The following is a 19,629-nucleotide window of genomic DNA, read 5'->3' as shown; positions in this document are numbered from 1 at the left end:
AACAATTAAATTGAATGAATTGTTATAAATACAATCAGTTGTAATTTATATATGGTAAAATATTTTGGCACAAGTAATTATATAATTACTAAGTCGATTTTTGTATGTGACGTATTTTTATTAATACGTTGATTTTTAATATGTTAAAAATTACATAACAAATTTATGTCACATATGACATGTGACATATTGACAATTGACAAATATAATATGGATTCCATATTACCAAGTGGACCGAAATATAGGAAGAGGATTAAGCTAATTAATTGTTTAATTAGTAGCTAAACATAATGATTGTTTTGCTTTAGTAGCCATGCAAGCCTATGGTGCATTGTGAAGACAAACAAGTCCATGCATTGGCTTCCCTTTATTCCTCCTCTTACACGGTTTTGGGAAGAAAAACTCATCATTGTTTTTCTTATAATTTTACCTAATAATATACTAAGTGTTATGTATTATTATTCATTCCACTTATCATCCAAAAACATAAGTTCTAGTGAGAAGAAATTTCCTCCTCTTCTTCTCTCATAAAAACCGAAACATATAAGTGTTTTATAAAAGTTTTTGGTTCAATTTTCTACCTTGATTAATATTATACTAGTATTTTGTAATATTAATTAAATTAAGAGAAGCCTTGGGTATAAAGCTTGGGGAGAGATCTTATACTTAGATCTTGTTCATCCATAAGGGAAAGCTCAAGATCAAAAGAGAAAGGTGATCTCTTTTGTGCCCTAATAACCGAAATCCATCAATGTAAGGACATGATTTCTCCTCTATTTTATTATTGTTTGCATGCATAAAATCCGTTTTAATTTTATGACAAATTAATTATAACATATTTGAATATGTTAGTATGTATATGAATCTACATTTCCTTCAATTATACCTACTAATGATTCCAATAATAAAGCAAAGAATAATAGAAATACTTGATGATTGATTGGAAGGTTGTCAATCTCCCAATAATAACCCAAATAATCTTCAATTACCCAAAATAAAAGATGAAAAAAAGAGAGATTAAGGAAATGAGATTTGTATTAATACTTGATTAAAAGTTGATTACAATATTAAGAAGAGATTAGAATGATATAAACTACACTAAGGATTGATAAGAAGAACATGATTATCTAATTAGACTAATGGGTATTTATAGTGGGGATTAGGTATATAAATTAGGTTTTACTAAGGGCTTAAATGACGATTAAGTCCTTGAGGAATCACTCCTCTCAAAAGAGATGCCGGTCTCCTTTTTGCCGGTCTTTCATAAATATGTGCATCTTTTATGGAGCATGAAGAAAGGACGTATGGGGCTGTAAGGGAATCCGAGCGTCCAAGGTGTCGGGACGGGCGGACTGTTGGACTGGACGAGCGGATTGTTGTGTTGGTGGACGGGCGTCCCTTCCACAAAGACGCTCGGATTCTGCTCGTGTTGGACGGGCGTCTTCTGGGTTGGATGGGCGGATTGTCTTACAGCTCCCTTTTCTTCTTTTCTTCTTCCAATAATCCTCCGAGATTTAGTCGGGGATGCAAGGATTTCTTCATCATTGCCCATCTACTATAATATGTACAAAGGCCTTCTAGTCTTGTCTTCTCTTTGATGCTTGGTCATTAGATTCGATCAATTTAGCTCTATTTTGCCATGAAAATGCAAGGTTTGAAATCCTCTCCTACCAAGGAAACAAAACCTCAAAGAATATGCAAAACAAAGGACTAAAGATAGTAAATGACCCAATTATTCACTAAAAAGCATAGAAACGAGGCTAATTCGGGGACTAAATATGCTCAAATAATGGTCACATCAAATATCCCCAAACCGAACCTTTGCTCTTCCCGATTAAAGAGGTGACTAAAATAGGACCGTTATTTAAACTAACCTAATAGCATAGCCGATATGAGACAATTAGCGGGTCTCACTTCGCCCCTTCAACTCACAACAAGACAACCATGAGGTAGGATGCCTTCTTGCAAGGCAAGGTGGGTCTTGCCAAAATGGCGACACGTTCAAACATTAAAGCACACAAAATCAAGTAATGGATTCATCTACAAAAGAATAGCCACTTTCCTCATCTAAGTGACGGAAATTATCTACAAGGGAAGCAATTCAAGGGTACACACTCCTTCATAGATGTAATTTCTTCAAACTACTAAGCCTAGAAGGATACCAATAAATCACCTCCAAGTTGTGTCAAGCTAGGGTACCTTTGTCCTCAATCGTTAAATGCTTTTGTCAAGAATAGACTCCCTATGGTGTTAGAAACACTGGAGGATCGCGGAATTCCCCTTCTTGTCTAGACAAGAAGAAGGGTCGCCCCCTCTCTACCATGCACAAAAATTGATACGATGGATAAAGGGATCGATAGTATTTGAGTTTCACTTGGGAGTTTGCTTTTGTTGTTGTTTTTCCCCCCAATTTTTTTTTGTGGCATATAACATTTGAAAACACTTTCTTTCTGCCATTTCTTTTGATTTTTAGCATTTCAATACTTGACAACTTTCAACTTTTTGCATTTTCTTTTGAACATTTTCAAAGTCACCCCAATTAGTAACGAGGGTGCCTTATATTTGAAGCATAGGAGTTCTATTTTTGCTCCTCTTTTCTTTTGATGCATTTTGCAAACTTTTTCTTTTCTTTTCATTTCTTGAACTTAAATTTTTGAACAATTTCTTTTTGTGCCCATTCCCTTTGATGACAAAATATATGGTAGAACATGGGTGAATGATGGTTGCATGGTTTCCAGGGTCACCTTGGAATAAACGGTAGCCAAGGAGTTATCACACCACAAGGTACTCTTGACTAGGCCTTAATCCATGGGTCAAAGGATACTAGCATGACACATCCTAGGGTGTTTTACGAGTATTCTAACAATCAAAGTCTTAAGAAGAAAAAGCATCTACTAGGGCCTATATACACTTGTCAAGCTTCCCAAGTAGACGGTTTCACAAAATTTTTCTAACATGCAAACTACATGCCATGATGCATTTAACATATATACATCCTAATGCATATGATTCTACCAACTAATATGCCAATTAATCTAAATACAATCCTAAATTCACATTGTTTATACCGCATCAATCAAAATAAAGACACATAGTCATTAACATAAAGAGGAAAAAGGAGATTGGAAAGATCATACCATGCGGTCTTCAATATCCTCATGTCTCGGATGTGGCGTAGTTAATCAATGTGAACAAGGATGAACAAACACAATATATACAACAATATATACAAGACTACACTACAAGGGAAATGAACATGTTTTTGGATTTTCAATTTTTCAATTTTTTTGGATTTTCGAAATTTTTGATTTTTTTTGGATTTTTGAATAAAAGTGAAGTTAGAATTTCCCATCCCCACACTAGTATGGGCATTGTCCTCAATGACCAATACGATAGGAAATTATGCAAGCATGATGCATGATTTCTAAACTAAATGCAAACTATACTAAGCTACACTACATGATGCATGGGTTTTTGTTATGGCGGAGAGCGTAATTTTGGATTACCTCCTGATGCGTATGCATATACTTCCCCAAACCAAAATAGACATTATTTTTAATGTCTTGAATTTCAGGGTAGTTCATACACACGAAATGCATTGCATGAAACTACAAATTGTCATTTTGGATTTTTCAAGTGAGAACAATAAAAAAGAGCACCTTAATGAGGCCAAGGTGCTAGTCCTCCATGTTGCTAGGACTCCACAACTAATGATCAAAGTACAATAAAGAAAATAAAACAAGTAGACAAACCATAAGAGGGGCGAAAGAGTGTAGGAGCCTCCAAGGTTTGCTAATCCTCCATCATATCATCATTATCATCATCTTCCTCCATAGAAGTAGAATCATGTCCACTCCCACTTTCACTTCCTTGCTCTTCCTCACTTTCTTCTCCTTCCTCATCTTGAGCTTCTTCTTCTTCAACATTCTCTTGAACCTCTTGTCCTTCACCTTCTTTATCAACACTCTCATCAACAATCTCCTCTCCACCCGGTCTTCCACCACTAGAGGTGCTAGGAAAGAAAACGTCCCTATCCGCCCAACTAGGCAAAGGACATGATGGGTCAAGAAGTCCTTGCCTAGCTAGCTGTAGGAGGGGCGGATATTGGGCCTTGTAAGTATCCACTCTATCATTATAAGCTTGCTTGTGCATTTTCCTCATGAGTAGAGTTATGTAATCATTTCCTACCTCGACATCCTTTGGTTGGAACTCGTGATACTCAAATGGGTAAGGTGGTGTGACAATGGAGGAGGAGGGCTCTTCAATATCGCCTCTTTGTTGTCGAATAATGTACTCGGTCTCCTCGGAGAGTGGAAGAAGGTAGTTGGGTCGGTGAACACTCAATCGGCAAATCTTTGAAGGCAAAGTGAATGACCTAGCTTCTTTGGTTAACCACCCATATTTGGTGTTAAGAGAATCATGCTTGACCCATGTAAACTTGTGAATCACGGTGTCCATATCAATGAGATGGCCTCCTTTGACCGCCACATAGGTGTTGTCTTTGTTGAAGTTTGGATCAAAGTGCTTGGCCAAATAGGTAACTAGTCCTCCATTCACAATAAAAGCGGTGCCCTCTTTACCACAATCGACATTAAGCCATCTTTCAATCAAAAGTCTTAGAGCATTATATGGCTTAGTATATTCTCTTCCTATGTTCAAGGCCGACTCAAGAAGAACAAAATCGAGCTTGGTAAGATGATTAGTGCCATTTCTTGCTATCAAAGTATTCCCAATGACCTTATGCCACACTCTAATGCCCGGATGGTGGACAAATAGAGCACGGCAATCATGGAAGTGCACAAATTTTCTTCCGGAAATTGCCTCCCAAAGAGGGGCGGGGTCATAATTTTCGGGGATCTTTTCATAGTACGGGGTATCACTAAGGCCTAAAATCTTATTCAATTCACTAAAAGTGATTCGTCTATTCACATTTGCAAGACGAAACTCGATGCGGGTTCTAGTTTCCACCCTTGTAACTTTCAAGGAACTCAAAAATTCCAATGTGAGGGAGGGGTATGTCAATTCTTTCATGGTAAACAATTTACCCAATCCCATGGCCTCAAAGAAGGTTTTGGTTTGTTCAAGAACACCCAACTTTGTCAAAGCATCTTCACAAATAAATTTTGTAGGCAAAATGGTCTTCTTAGCAAAGAGAACAAATTTATTCCTATGGGAGTCGGAAGTGAAAATTACCTCCGGATAATTAGATAATTGCTCAATGACCGGAGTTGTTGATGTTATAGCTTCCATAGGGGGACCTTGTTGAACTTCCAACCTTGCCTCATGAACTACCAATGCCTTAGACAATTATTTTGCTTGAAGTGCTTGTTGCCTTTTTGAAAGTGTCTTATTTGGGGGTGCCTTGTTACCTCCTTTAGTTCTTGCCATTGTTGATTACACCAAAGAAAGGTTGAAATCTTCAATTTTTAGTTATGCCCAAATCGATTTAAGATAAAAGGATGTTGCTTTGTATCTTAAAAATCGACTCAAAGGTTGAAGATTTTGGTGTTTGAATGGATTGTTGTTGTAAAAGGAGTGATTAGTTGTTGTTGGGAGGAAGTTTGGATTTGATTTTGTTGAATTTGGTTAAGGAAATCTTGTTTTGTTGATGTGGAGGATGAGGGTTTTTGGGGTTTTTGTGTTGAGGGTAGTGTTTGAATGAAGAAGAAATGAAAATGAATGAGGGAGAAAGAGTTTTAAAAGACCCGTTAATTTTGAAAACAGCAGCAGGGACGAGCGGATTGGTGTCTGGGACGCTCGGATTCTGCGCGATTTACTTCAGGAAAAGACGCTATGGGACGAGCGTCTTTCAGCAAAGACGCTATGGGACGAGCGTCTTTCAGCAAAGACGAGCGGATTCCTCAATGTGAGATAAGCGGATTCCTTAAAAGACGCTCGGATTCTATTACAGGGTGTTTCCTTAAAATCAACAGCATAAAGACGAGCGTCTTCTCTGCAAGACGAGCGTCTTGTTTCAGACGAGCGGATTTTTCACTGGGACGCTCGGATTCCGTGACAGACCATTTTCTTGAATTGCACAGCTCTACCAGACGAGCGTCTGGTGATATAGGATGCTCGGATTCATCAGGACGAGCGGATTCCCTAATGAGACGCTCGGATGCATCCCTATCCACACGGATTCAGGTCTATCCGTGGGTACTGCATAACCCTGGTCATTTTCATCCTTCAATTCTCGTGTTCTTCATTGTGGGGGCACTACAAAGGCATGAATGGCCTAGGCAATTGCTATCCCCACACTAAGTCAAAGCACTACACATCAATAAAATCATAAGTCCCTCCCTCACTTCTCTCAAAATGATGAATATTTTGATCAAGGCACAAAAATATAAATCCAAAAATGACAAAAGTGCAATGTAAAAATTGAAATGCAAGTTAGGGAGTTAGAATATTTACAAATGGTGGTTTAGGGAGGATTCCACCAAACTCTCATCCAATGTGAGATGTCAAGGGGGCATGTTCAAGGTGTTGTTGATGTTACTCAACACCTTGAAGAAGTAGTCGAAAGCTTGTTCATTGTCATGATAAAGATCCTCAATCGGTCTTTACACTTGTTGTTCTTCGTGATGGTCTTGGTTCATAGCATTACCAATATAGGGATTTAATATCCCTTCGAACTCATCATCCCAAAGACCGCAAACTTCGTCTACTTGATCATTAAAAATATTTTGAGTTGATAGAGACAACTCTCCTCCTTTCTTGTTTTGGCCAATAAGGCCATCTTCTTCACTTGTCATGGGCGAGCTTTTCAAGCTCTCTTTGTTGCTATTCTCTTTCTCTTTGAATGGAGCATCATCAACTTTCTTTTTCCATTGGAATTCCGACTTCTTCCTATCATCCTTCCGGCTATAGTGATCAACCATAAAGTATGGTTCATGCAAACGGGGAGCTCTCATGGTCTTGTCAAGATTGAAAGTTATGCTCTTGTCTCCCACTTCTAGAGTAAGCTCTCCGTGCTTCACATCTATTACCGCACCCGCGGTGTGCAAGAAAGGTCTACCGAGAATGATCGGAATATTGGAGTCTTCTTCCATGTCAACGATGACAAAGTCCACCGGGATGAAAAATTTCCCAACTCTCACTGGAACATCTTCCCATATCCCTAATGGTGTCTTCGTCGATCTATCGGCCATTTGGAGTGTGATGTTGGTACATTTAAGCTCTCCCATACCTAGCCTTTTACTAACCGAATACGACATAACACTCACGCTTGCTCCTAGATCACATAAAGCCTTGTTGATCGTGGTGTCGCCAATGGTATAGGGTATTGAGAAGCTTCCCGAGTCTTTAAGTTTTGGAGGTGAACTCCCTTGAAGGATTGCACTACTCACCTTAGTGAAGGCGATAGTTTCAAGCTTCCGGATCGACTTCTTTTTCGTAAGGATGTCCTTCATGTACTTTGCATAGGCCGGCACATGATTGATTAATTCCGTGAAAGGAATCGAGACTTCCAAATTCTTCAAAATTTCCATAAATTTCCCAAGTTGGTCATCAAATTTGGGCTTAGCTTGGCGACTTGGGAATGGAAGTCTAATCATGATGGGCTCTTTCTCCTTGGCCTTGTCTTCACTTTTCTTTGAAACTTCTTCTTTTGTTGATTCTCCCTCCTTGGAGTTTTGCACGATTTCCTCTTTGTCACTAGCTTCCACAACTTCATCCTCAACTTGTTTCTTTGGTCCTTCATATCTCGTACCACTCCTCAAGTGAATGTTGCAGAATGGACTTCCCTAGGCGTGAATGCGTGAATCCCGTGATAAAGGTGAGACGACTCATTTCATCATTCAATGCAAAGGCCTTTGAGGTAGTAATTGCTTTTTTTGCCTTTGAGAACTTGAAGATGCTAGTTGGGTCAATTGGGTGTCCAACATATTTGTGTGGGCTAGGATGTTGTTGATGATGATGTCCTTTGCTTGACTATCATTATGCATTTGAGTGAAAAACTCTTATTGATTCTTTTGCATTTGGAGGACCGCTTTTTGAACATCAAAACCTTGGTCATTTTGTTGATTGTATGGAGTTTGATTTTGGTAACCTTGGTTTTGGTTGTAAAAGGGTCTTTGATTTTGGTTTATCATGGGAGGTGGGTGTATGTTTGTTGAGGGTTTCGAACATTTTGGCTTTTGTATGAGAGATTTGGGTGGAATTTGGTGTTTTCATTGTAATAGTTTGAATAAGGTGTACCACTCTTGTATGCTTGAAAGGCATTTACTTGCTCATTAGTTCCCCTACATTTACTTTGGTCATGTCCCAATGTTCCACAATTCTCACATATCCCACTTGGGATTGATGGAGATGCCGTCATGGCATTAACATGATGCTTTGGTGATTTTGAGGCTTCTTCAAGTTTAGCCATAGCCTTCTCGAACTTCAAGTTGATGGTATCAATGTGAGCACTAAGTTGAGCACCCAATTGAGTAATAGAGTCCACTTCATGCTTTCCTCCTCTAGTAGCCTTGCGAGGTCTACTATATTGTGAGTTATGGACCGCCATTTCCTCAATCTTGTTCCAAGTTTGATTATCATCAACTTCGGTGAACATGCCATTTGATCCCATGTTGAGGATGTTCCTTGAGTCTTCATAAAGACCGTTCCAAAATTGTTGTAACACGAACCACTCGCTAAGTCCATGATGAGGACATGAGCGACAAATTCCTTTGAACCGCTCCCAAGCTTCATACAAAGATTCTTCATCCCTTTGCTTAAAATCCGTAATTTGAGCTCTTAGCATGTTAGTCTTTTCCGGAGGGTAGAATTTTTTGTAGAAAGCTAGAGCCAACTTCTTCCAAGAGTCAATTCCAAGAGTAGCCTTATCAAGGCTTTTCAACCATTGTTTTGTGGTGCCGATTAGAGAGAAAGGAAATAAGACCCATCGAATTTGGTCTTGAGTCATACCGGTTTGTGAAATCGCATCAAAATAGTCACAAAAAGTCTCCATGTGAGAGTGAGGGTCTTCACTAGGCATCCCCCCAAATTGGGTTCTTTCGACTAATTGGATAAATGCGGATTTGACAATGAAATTTCCGGTTAAGTGTTGTGGTGTAGGAGTACCATTGGGTAGGTTCTCCTCGGTTGGTATGGAGTGTGATGAGAATTTAGGCATTGTGGGTTGATTTTGTGTTGGGTTCTCCTCACCTTCTCTTCCAAAAGGGTTGACGAACTCAATAGTGTTTGGTTAAATATCTACAACCTCACCAATACCTCTCAAAGTACCTCTAGCAACTCTTCTATTGTTTGTCAAAGTCCTTTCAATTTGAAAATAATTAGAACAAACCTTGAGGAGTTTTACTTCCCCAAGGCAAAGAAAGACACAACTAATAACAATCTAAGAAAATCAAATCAAGTTAACACCGTCCCCGGCAACGGCGCCATTTTTGGTCGGGTTTATTTTCTCACTCGGAGTTTTACTTTTCGGTTGCTTGTCGTTAGGAGCACCTAGACCAAAACAATATTTATAACTTCACAAACAACTCTACTATTAGTAAAGAGGCAAGTAAAGGTCGGATCCCAAGGGACGGGTATTGATGTAGGATTTTCGATTGCAAGTAGCGGTGTCTAGGGGTGTCACGATTTGGGGTTGAGATGAGAAGATCACTAAACTAAATAGCAATAAAAGTAAACAAGCAAGATGATTAAAAAGAGATGTAAACAATTGATTAAAAGCACTAGGGTGTCATGGGGTCATAGGGGATTCATGGGAATTGATCATACAAACATATTCTCAAATTATAAGCAAGCAATTATTGTTGTGATGGATCGAGTTGGTTTATATCTTACAATCCTAAGAAGGTTTGGGTCCCGGAGCCGAATCGATTAGATTGTACAACACCTACAAGTCGACTTAATCCTCCTTACTCAACTATATGCATTGTCTAATGAGACTCGAGTTGGTTTATGTCTTACAAGTCTCATTGAAAAGGTAAGTGATGGGTAAAAAATGCAAGGATTCATAGGCCCGCATTTCATCAAACATAACATGTGCATAAGTTGAGATCACAACAAGCAAGCAAATAAACTATGAAAACATATTAAATTAAGCATGAATCATTCCCCATGTTGGTTTCCCCTAATTACCCATTAACCCTAGTTAAGGAAACTACTCACTCATTATCAACTTTAGCATGTTAACAAGGTTGTCAATCATATTAAAAAAGCAAGACATGATGAATAAATGAAGATGATTAACAATAATTGAAAAGGGATTAAGAGGATTATACCTACTAATTATTCCAATAATAAAGCAAAGAATAATAGAAGTACTTGATGATTGATTGGAAGGTTGTCAATCTCCCAATAATAACCCAAATAATCTTCAATTACCCAAAATAAAAGATGAATAAAAGAGAGATTAAGGAAATGAGATTTGTATTAATACTTGATTAAAAATTAATTACAAGATTAAGAAGAGATTAGAATGATATAAACTACACTAAGGATTGATAAGAAGAACATGATTATCTAATTAGACTAATGGGATATTTATAGTGGGGATTAGGTACATAAATTAGGGTTTACTAAGGGCTTAAATGAAGATTAAGTCCTTGAGGAATCACTCCTCTCAAAAGAGATGTCGGTCTCCTTTTTGCCGGTCTTTCATAAATATGCGCATCTTTCATGGAGCATGAAGAAAGGACGTATGGGGCTGTAAGGGAATCCGAGCGTCCAAGGTGTCGGGACGGGCGGACTGTTGGACTGGACGGGCGGATTGTTGTGTTGGTGGACGGGCGTCCATTCCACAAAGACGCACGGATTCTGCTCGTGTTAGACGGGCGTCTTCTGGGTTGGACGGGTGGATTGTCTTACAGCTCCCTTTTCTTCTTTTCTTCTTCCAATAATCCTCCGGGATTTAGTCGGGGATGCAAGGATTTCTTCATCATTGCCCATCTACTATAATATGTACAAAGGCCTTCTAGTCTTGTCTTCTCTTTTATGCTTGGTCATTAGATTCGATCAATTTAGCTCTATTTTGCCATGAAAATGCAAGGTTTGCACTCCTCTCCTACCAAGGAAACAAAACCTCAAAGAATATGCAAAACAAAGGACTAAAGATAGTAAATGACCCAATTATGCACTAAAAAGCATAGGAACGAGGCTAATTCAGGGACTAAATATGCTCAAATAATGGTCACATCATTGACTCTCTATGTTCATTAGGTTCATTGGTTACAGGTTTCAGGATCGTCGCTCTGATACCATTTTGTAACACCCCCATACTCGAAGTGCCTTACCAGGACCACTCAGGTATAAAGATGTCACCATCTCGGTTTCCCAAGGCAATGATAATCATAAGACAATAGCGAAACAACGTTTAAATAGTATAAGTTTAGTGAATAAATACAATCCAAAACCAAATGCCCAAAATACGGGTTACAAGTTCCCAAAACAACTGTCTAACCAACTAAATGAAATGTCTGACAACTACTCAAGCTACAGCGGAAGACTCTATCATCTGAAGGTGACACATCCCAGCTATCCCATGTATCTCGACTCATACCTGCTCAACAACTGCTCACCATCCCCGAATGGATCACCACAGTTTTTAAAACAATAAACGGGGTCAATACTAATCACACAATTTATATAACTCAACAATACAACAAACAACAAAGCTCAATCGTCACAGATATACTCCGAACTCCATCTTCAACTCCACAATACTGACTACACACTAAAGTGTGTAGCCCTGCCAGAGTACCCATCGCAACAGGTTACTCCTCGCCGCCAGTGGGGGACCGCAGCTGTTCCCACCTAAGCCCCGCTTATCTCCGTCGAGCGATAAACCCAAATCCATTAATTTGCACATCCCTTCTGTGACGGGTTCCACAGAAGGCGAATAATGGGCATGAAGCCACTCCCGCAAGGGACTCCACTCAGCCAGGGACGCATCCCGAAGAACACAGACAGATACAATCAACCACAACTACTATCAACAATCAAAACCAACAACCGTCACAATACTCGTATGATAATATTCAACAATTACGAAACACAACCAACACATCATGTGACTAATACTGAGTAGGGAAATCCTACCTGGAATGAAATTGGTCGTACTCTCTTGTGAGGGTTTTGTTTTCGGTACTTGTCGTTAGGAGCACCTAGACCAAAACAATATTTATAACTCCACAAACAACTCTACAATTAGTAAAGAGGCAAGTAAAGGTCGGATCCCAAGGGACAAGAATTGAAATGAGATTTTCAATTGCAACTAGCGGTGTCTAGGGGTGTCACAATTTGGGGTTGGAATAGAAGATCACTAAACTAAATAGCAATAAAAGTAAACAAGCAAGATGATTAAAAATGGATGTAAACAATTGATAAAAGGCACTAGAGTGTCATGGGGTCATAGGGGATTCATGGGAATTGATCATACAAACATATTCTCAAATTATAAGCAAGCAATTATTGTTGTGATGGATCGAGTTGGTTTATATCTTACAATCTTAGGAAAGTTTGGGTCCCGGAGCCGAATCGATTAGATTGTACAACACCTACAAGTCGACTTAATCTTCCCTACTCAATTATATGCATGGTCTAATGAGACTCGAGTTGGTTTATGTCTTACAAGTCTCATTGAAAAGATAGGTGATGGGTAAAAAATGCAAGGATTCATAGGCTCGCATTTCATCAAACATAACATGTGCATAAGTTTAGATCACAACAAGCAAGCAAATAAACTATGAAAACATATTAATTTAAGCATGAATCATCCCCCATGTTGGTTTCCCCTAATTACCCATTAACCCTAGCTAAGGAAACTACTCACTCATTATCATGTTGAACATGCTAGCAAGGTTATCAATCATACCAACAAAGTAAAACATGATGAATAAATAGATATGATTAACAATAATTAAAAAGGGATAAAGAGAATTATACCTACTAATGATTCCAATAATAAAGCAAAGAATAATAGAAGTACTTGATGATTGATTGGAAGGTTGTCAATCTCCCAATAATAATCCAAATAATCTTCAATTACCCAAAATGAAAGATGAACAAAAGAGAGATTAAGGAAATGAGATTTGTATTAAGACTTGATTAAAAGTTGATTACAAGATTAAAGAGAGATTTGATTGATATAAACTACATTAAAGATTGATAAGAAGAACATGATAATCTAATTAGACTAATGGGGTATTTATAGTGAGGATTAGCTACACAAATTAGGTTAAAAGTTGGGTCTGTGGACAGCGGGCCGCCCACGGGGGCGCTTGGTGAAGGTCGGAAAAACAAGCGTTTGCATTTTGTAAAGAGTCGCCACCAATTTTTATGGGAAATTGGAACCGTTCGAATACCTCGTGTCATGTCAAGACACAAAGTAGTGACATGAACACTAAGCAATCGTTACCCTTAGCATTCTATGTCTAGAATGACTCTCGTGGATGCCAATGAACACGGGTGCTCACGGAGATCTGGAGTAAGGGGTGAGGGTACGTATTAGGAAGCTCTTTTGATCGAACACCTAATCCCGCCCGCCTCGATAGCGGCCTCTACTAATGATTAGGGAAGTTATTCGTACTTGATATATCGTCGGCTATATGCATGCAATGCAACATCCAAGTTTTAATCCTAGCATGTGAGAATTAATACTAAGTCGGTTGACAATTAATTAGCATACAATTGGGTCGAAGTAGGATTTAATGTTGATTTACATGTGAAAACATACAAATGATAAAAGAAATACAATGATTATAAATTACAACGATGAAAATTACATTAATTACAACGGATTAGGCGATTTATGTCGAAAATACCTTTAAAACGGATAATTTGAGAAAAAGGAATAAAAGAATAAAATAAACTAACGAGCAGGAATTAGCGATACTACGGATATTAGTTAGTTAATACGTAGACTAATTAATTTATGTCAAGGCAGAAACGGAGTTCAGGGACAGAACTCAGCCAGGAACAGGCGAAGCAGAGCTGCGTCCTTTGGAATAGGCGCAGCAGACGCTGCGTCTGTTCCTTGGCTCAGTTCTGGCTGTGAAGCCGTATTTGCAAGCCGTTAATGTCGATTGATGATTTTAATGATGGATTAAAATAATTACTCGGATGAAAGTGATTAACGGGTTATTTAACATATGAATAGGTCATAAAAACAGTAAAACACGAACAAGACGGAATTAACTGAATTGATACAAGGTGAAATAATTACAGAAGTGAAAAATATTAATGAGTCCTCTATTGAAATCAATAAACTAACATTAGATATGACGAATTAATGACGACAACAGATGAAAACTATATCAGAGACGAATCCCAGAAACCCAATATGAACAAATTGAATCTCTACAACCCGGAATTGATTTTAATGACAAAAACCCGCAAATATGAGATTACTTGGGATTTAAGTCGGATTTAATGAATTAAACATGTGAATGATGATGGTTATAATATACATGTGAATATTAAACTATTGTACCGAAGAATTAACAGACGAACAAGCAAAAGAAAGATTTTGAATACGAATTACAGAAGACAAACGAAGAAGAAAGGAAGCAGAATCGGCAGCCTCACGAAGAGGCGCAGCAGAATCTGCGCTCCTTCAAGAGGCGCGCGATTCTTTGCGTCCTTTCTCGATGGTTATCTACCGAAATCCGCAAAAACAGATTTTAACAAAGGGTTTTAGAAATCGATTTTAATGGTATTTCCGACGTAAACCTTACAATGGATGATACGAAAAGTAAAATACAATAAATAAGGATTATACACCCTCAGACTTACATGTTGACGAAACGAGAAGGACTAAGATATCGACTAGTGAATGCTCGACGCGAATGCAAAGAGAGTGCCCTCGTAAGAGGAAAACGATTGATTAATTTAAGTTGATTGAGTGTAGTTGGTCAAATTGGTCGGTCATGCAACGGAGAGGCTGGTACCCGGAAGGATCCGAGCTTACGTGGTCGAAAGTTCAAGCACGTAGGCGCCAATAAGTAAGAACAAAGTCTAGAATGCAAAGGGAGAAGAGAAGGGCGGACACTCGCGTGAGAAATATGAGGAGCGAAGGCTCCTATTTATACTAATCACACGGAGGAAATAGGGTTTCGGAGACTCTTTGGAAGTGAATCTCAGAAAGATATGAAAAAGATACGTGGAACATGCAGAGAAGGGCCTGGGAAGAGGCGCAGCAGCCACTGCGTCCCTTGGAAGAGGCGCAGCACCTGCTGCGTCCATTCCCAGGAGGTTTCCTCCTGCTGAAGAAAGATTTCCGCGTTAGAGTTATGGTAGGACGGAAATAATTCGATTATCTCTAATATCTTATATGAATATTACGGGATATTATTTGCCAAAAGATAAAACTTGTGAAATATGGAATAGAAATATCCTAACATTCCGAACATTCGACTCGGATTCAACAATTATCGAAAAATGGAGACGGTTTTTGACCCGGACTCCGAATGTACTCTAATTATTGCCAAAATGACCGTATCAGGACGTAGATGACAACTATGAGGTCGACATTAATATTTGAGCAATCACTTGACGATAATCTTACGAACTGTCACAAATCGTTCCGCGAATCAAACATGCGGCCCAATCATCACCGGGTGGTTTGCGGGAGGTGCAGAAATGAGGTATCTACAGAGCCCCCACTTTGACTGAGGCTTGGACAAGGCGAAAGTCAAAGTATAGCCATCAGGTCAATCGAAGATTACAACCTGACGACTATGGCGACGCGAGGCGGCTCAAGGGGTCTGAACCAAGGACCTGTCGTCGGGAACATTTTAGAGTCTGTCGACTATCGGGGAGGGTCGTTTAAAGTCCATTAGACTACGTGAGGAAGCTCGCCAGCCATAAGAAGAGATCATACCTGAGACTTCTTTCTCGAGATGCTTCCGGGGGTGCATAGGAGCTAAGGTTAAGCGTAGGAGCTAAGGGTAAGACCTAAAAGATATATAGAGGATTGTGCTAGGGTGTGGGGCCCTAAAGGAAAGCATCGTCGGGAAGGAGGTCAAATATAAGTTCAACTTAAAGGGTAACCAAGGTTTAGGTGTAGGAACTCTAAGGAAGGTGATGATCTTAAAGGAATATGATCCTAAAAGGAAAAGGTGATTCTAAAGGAATATGATCCTAAAAGGTATAAGGTGATCCTAAGGAATATGATCCTAAGGGTAGAAGGTGATCCTAAGGAATATGATCCTAAGGGTAGAAGGTGATCCTAAGGAATATGATCCTAAAAGGTATAAGGTGATCCTAAGGGTTAAGTTCAGGAACTACTGGGTTACTAATTCTTGTTTTAAGTGCGTGCATTTAAGCTTCCTATGGTATGGGAACTTCAAAAGGATTTATGGGTTTATGAACCCAAGGAAGTTGGGTATGGGAGCTTAAAGGCTTACGAACCTAAAGGAGGCGCTGGGAACTAAGAATCTAGGGGTAAGAATCCTAACTTTGGGTTTACGAACCTAAGGAAGGAGGCTTTGGTTTGGGAACTTCTGGAGAACGACACCTTTGCCGAACTCTGTGAGGAAACAATAATATTGAGGGTAGCAGAACGTCGGTAGAAACTGCTGGGGAATCTGCTTACGTCGGTCTCAAGCGAACTCTGGCAAAAACTTGAGGTTGAATCTGCTTGCGTCGGTCTCAAGCGAACTCTTGTTGGGGGAATATTCTGACGATTAGGAACATCTTGATCGCCATGGAAGAAATCTTGAGTGAGCAATACTGCAAAATACTGCTGCGCTGGGGACTAATATTTTGACGACTAGGAACATCTTGATCGTCGTGGAAGAAATCTTGAATGAGCAATACTACAAAATACTGCTGCGCTGGGGAGAATGAAGACTTGGGTGAAGCCCCTAGTCGGAGCGAGCACTGCTTCTGATACTTACCTGCATGGTTAGTAGCCACACAAGAATGCAATCTAGTATATGCACGTAAGCGGTTATCACATGGACCTCGAATGAGGAAACACATAGGTTTTGCAAAAGTTGTTTCTTTTTAAAAGTTGTTTAAAACTTGCTTAAAGAAATTTGTCGTTTGTAATGCGTTATGCATATTCAAATGGGCTTTAGACATAGGACTTGACATGACACAAACCTCATATGGACGTGACGCGAAATGTAGACTTAGGTTTGACTGACGCGACATTAACTTAGGTTTGACGCGACACAGGGATGACTTTGACAGACTTTGCTTAAGTATGCGCAACCCCTAGCCAAGTGTGGGTGACAATGCGTATCAGTTCCAAAGGTAGAATAAGAATTTCAAGAATGATGAAGGCATATAAAGGTAAGGCATGAGCCATGGACCATTTGTCTAGTAGGACTTCTTTCACCACCGTTTGCTGTAAAAGAGACCCCTCTTGAGGCACGATGACTTGGAGAATCGATCCAAGACCTTTGTCATTGTCCGGACCGAGTACTAGCTAGACTTAGAGGAGAGAGGAATAAAGGAAGGGTGGCATCTCGGAAGAGAAGCCCCCAGGATGAGAAGATGACTCTGGACTTTGGTAAAAAAAAGAGACTGGGCGACAATAAGGAGCCCCCAGTATAGAGGTGTTGTGGTTGGAAGGGATGTTAATTGAGGTTGAAAGGTTGGGATGGAAAATTTGAAAGTTGGGATTGAGGTTGAAAGTTGGGATGGAAAATTGAGGTTGAAAGTGGGGAATTGAGGTTGAAAGTTGGGATGGAAAATTGAGGTTGAAAGTTGGGAATTGTGATGGTTGAGATGGTTGATAATTGAGATTGAAAGTTTGAAGTGGGGATGGTTGTGCCCATGAGGACTGCCTACGTATTCACGTGAAGTGAAATCAAACCAGATCGTAGTTCTGAGGTTTGGTTAATTTTGTTTGGGTGTTGTGGTTGTATCCTTCTTGTGTAAGAAAAGACTGCCTACGTATCCACCTGAAAAGGTGAAATCAAACCATGCTCGTAGTTCAGGTGTGTGCCTAAGCTATGTTGTTAGGACCTTATAGTGCAGGGTCACAAGGGTGTATTCCTTTGGTGACTCGAGGAATCGATTTGAGATAACTCCCTCTGATCATAGACCAAAGAGGTATAATTAAGTTTGTAAAAATTTCCTTGTCGCGTGAGCACACCTAAAAGTGGACCCTAAGGATGATATGGGTATGTCCCGTTCTGGGTAGCAAAGTATTGAAAACTCCGTGTATGGGTCAAGGTGAAACTGGATTGGATGTTTGGAATGTGGAGCTCGGACATAAGAGGCTTTGATGAACAAATCTCTGGAGCTTGAGTTTGTGGAGTTAAGGCTTGATGGGATTATGGCTTGTAATGTGGCTTGGAAATGGAGTCTCTTGGCTTAATGTAGCCTGAGCACATAAAGGTAGGTTAATTGATGTGGGATCAAGTTTCCATGTCTTGGCTCTAAAGGATGGGTATACTTGACGAGCTTGAGAGGATTCTCAAAATTCCTAACTATCTCCCCGTAACGGTCTCAAGAAGGACTTAGGGTGTGTGATGTGTGAAAGGCTTAGTGGGGTGCTAGCCGACCATCTTGATTGATGTCTTGATTCTATATAGACTTCAGTAGTATTCTGTATAGCATTTGATCATAGGCTTGTTCTTGATTCAGATTTGGATTCTTGGTCTAGAACTTATCTTGGCTTTTGCTCAAATTATTGATTTAGGTTCTTTGAGGATAACTTTGACTTTGGATATTGACATGGCGGATTGAGCCTTCTTATTTTGACTCTTTTGTCTTGGGCTATAGGCATAACTACGGCTTTGGATATTGATCTTGGTCATTTCTCATGATTGAGCCTTTTGTCTTTCATCATGGCTCGTATTGTCTTGGATGGACTTGGGTCAGACTAGCACCTTTTGATGTGAAACAGGTTGGTCTTTAGTAACACGGGTTGTTTATTGTGGGAAATGGGCTTGCCTTCCGTCATGGATCGTTAACAAGGGAGATGGTCTGGATTCGTCCTAGAATCTCTTAAGATATGCTCGTCCTAAATCAAGGGGTTATATTGTGGTTTCTATTGCCAGACATGGAATAGGTAAAGAAAAAAAATGAACACGGAGTTTTGGGTCCTCTACAACTTGGAATGGAACATCATCTAAGTGTACTCACATTGACTCGGCATGTGTTGTTGTTCATTTTAAAAACTGTCTCAAACCAATTCTTGTTGTCACAGGAAAAGGGTAGAGGAAGAGATATGATAGAATATGTGGATTGAAAAGTGCGCTTTTATTGAAATGAATATATTTAACATAGACTCGAGAAGACATGTGACTCGTGGGACAGCCCCCAGGTTGTCACTAGGAATGAAAATGGAGAAAGATACTAGAACAAATATGAGATAGAAAGTCTAAAACTCGGACTCGGACTCGGACTTTGACGCGATCTTAGACATAGACTCGTAATCATCGGCCCATGCTTGAACATTTTCTCTTCCAGCAACTGGCTTTTGCATCTGACCTTGAGCATTCACCCATTTGAGCACCTCGTCCTCATCATTGGGAACACTGAAAGGATAATAGTCAAGAAGAGTTTCTTGATAATTGGTATATCCATGAGGATTGCCTAAGTTACCTTGTGGGCTAAAGTTTGAGAGGGACAACTTCCCGTTTTCGATCATATCTTGAATGACATTTTTTAATTTGTAACATTTCTCTCGTATCATGCCCTTTGCCTCTATGGTATTCGCAG

General features: G+C 39.5%; 1 non-coding gene across 1 annotated transcript; it reads left to right on the top strand.

The window, feature by feature from the left end:
• Positions 1–8,639: 8,639 nt before the first annotated feature.
• LOC141602867 (small nucleolar RNA R71) lies at positions 8,640–8,746 on the top strand. The gene has a single exon (XR_012524773.1). It is a non-coding gene; the product is annotated as a small nucleolar RNA R71 (small nucleolar RNA).
• The last annotated feature ends 10,883 nt before the right edge of the window (positions 8,747–19,629 follow it).

The sequence above is a fragment of the Silene latifolia genome, chromosome 9 (genome assembly GCF_048544455.1).
Source record: "Silene latifolia isolate original U9 population chromosome 9, ASM4854445v1, whole genome shotgun sequence".
NCBI lineage: Eukaryota > Viridiplantae > Streptophyta > Magnoliopsida > Caryophyllales > Caryophyllaceae > Silene > Silene latifolia.
This window is presented reverse-complemented; position numbering and strand designations above follow the sequence as displayed.